The sequence below is a fragment of the Urocitellus parryii genome, chromosome 5 (genome assembly GCF_045843805.1).
Source record: "Urocitellus parryii isolate mUroPar1 chromosome 5, mUroPar1.hap1, whole genome shotgun sequence".
Classification (NCBI taxonomy): Eukaryota; Metazoa; Chordata; class Mammalia; order Rodentia; family Sciuridae; genus Urocitellus; species Urocitellus parryii.
Genome location: NC_135535.1, coordinates 8100909 through 8102344, shown reverse-complemented (window position 1 = coordinate 8102344; position 1436 = coordinate 8100909). Strand labels below are relative to the sequence as shown.

Here is a 1436-nt window from a genome sequence, read left to right as displayed (position 1 = left end):
CAAGGATATTAAGATGTGTGCAGATCAACTACAACTGGCATTCAACTCATGGAAGTTCATTATCTATTTTTGGGCAATACAATTAATTTCAAAGTACTTCTTCCCATTAACGTCTTTACAGATTGGACTCCATTGGTGGGTTCTACAGTTCACTGCCCTGTGTGTACCTGTCAGTTTTTGAACATCTCCTCATTGAGTGCTGTGTCAGGCACTGGTGCCTTGTCTCTCCTTCTGACTCTCACAACTCCTAATTTCCTTTGCACTCTGTCTTTAAATGATAATTTTCTTCTCTCATCCATGCCACAGAAAACCTTTTTTTTCTTGCCTATTAAGTTCTACTGAACATACTTTTCAGGGGCTACCAGTATGCCCCACAAAGATCAGCACTAACCCAGGGCCCTTTCATTTACACAGTGGTAAAAAGCCCGTAAGGTCTCAATCAGGCACATTTATTGCATATATAAATATCCTACAAATGAGCCTTCCTATGTATGTGGTATACTGGTAACATTCAGTACTGCCAGATAAGTAATTTCCCCACCAGGCTCTCCTTAGATGTGTGGTATTTGGCCTCAAGGTCACTGTTCTGAGCTTTTCAAAAAGCCAAGGTGAGTCACTAGCTTGGCCAGTGATTGACTTTCTGCTATTGAATCAATTCATGTTTACTGATTTTTTTTTTTAGAAAAAGGTTTATTGCTTTGCTAGCAGACTTCTGTCCTGAAGGCTATGATTCTGCCCATCAGCAGGAATAGGGGGCTTTTAAAGAGGTAACTCAGGTTTAACGTAAGTTTCGGGAGGATTTAATTTAAAAATTGAATAAAATATAAAATTACTGGACTTAGCTTCTCTCATCATCACTTTCTTTGGCCTTTTACCATTTACTTAAAATAAACATTTTACACTCATTATTCTTTCCAGTCCAAAAAACAAAACAAAAACCCAGAATCAAAAACATGGAACACTTGATGAATCTGTGTGTCACACTTGTACAGGGGCTGTGCTAGTTTTCTTTGTACCATCCCAATTTTAGTACTTGTGCTGCTGAAATAGCACTTGGCTTCTTTCTTGAGAAGATAAAACCAAAAGCCTCCCAGAAAAAAAATATTCACAATTAAAACCAATGGAAAGAGGAAAAGCTGCCCCACAGTCAAACAGTGGTTTTCTTGGTTCAAACAGCATTTATTAAGCACATATATGTCAAATATTGTGCCAGATGCTTCCCCCCACCCTCTTTAATCCTCAGAACAGCCCTAAGAAGTAATCTTTTTTTTATGTGGTGCTGAGGATAGAACCCAGGACCTCCCACATGGTAGGCAAGTGCTCTAAGACTGAGCTACATTCCTAACCTGAAAAGCAATCATTTCTGTTTGATAGTGGAAGAGACAGAGGCTCACAAAGGTTAAATGATTTATCTGTGGCAACAAGTCTATGAATTG

The 1436-nt window shown here is 38.8% G+C and overlaps 1 non-coding gene across 1 annotated transcript; it reads right to left on the bottom strand.

The window, feature by feature from the left end:
• Positions 1-947: 947 nt before the first annotated feature.
• LOC113194755 (U6 spliceosomal RNA) lies at positions 948-1053 on the bottom strand. Its single transcript, XR_003302333.1, has one exon. It is a non-coding gene; the product is annotated as a U6 spliceosomal RNA (small nuclear RNA).
• Positions 1054-1436: the final 383 nt, after the last annotated feature.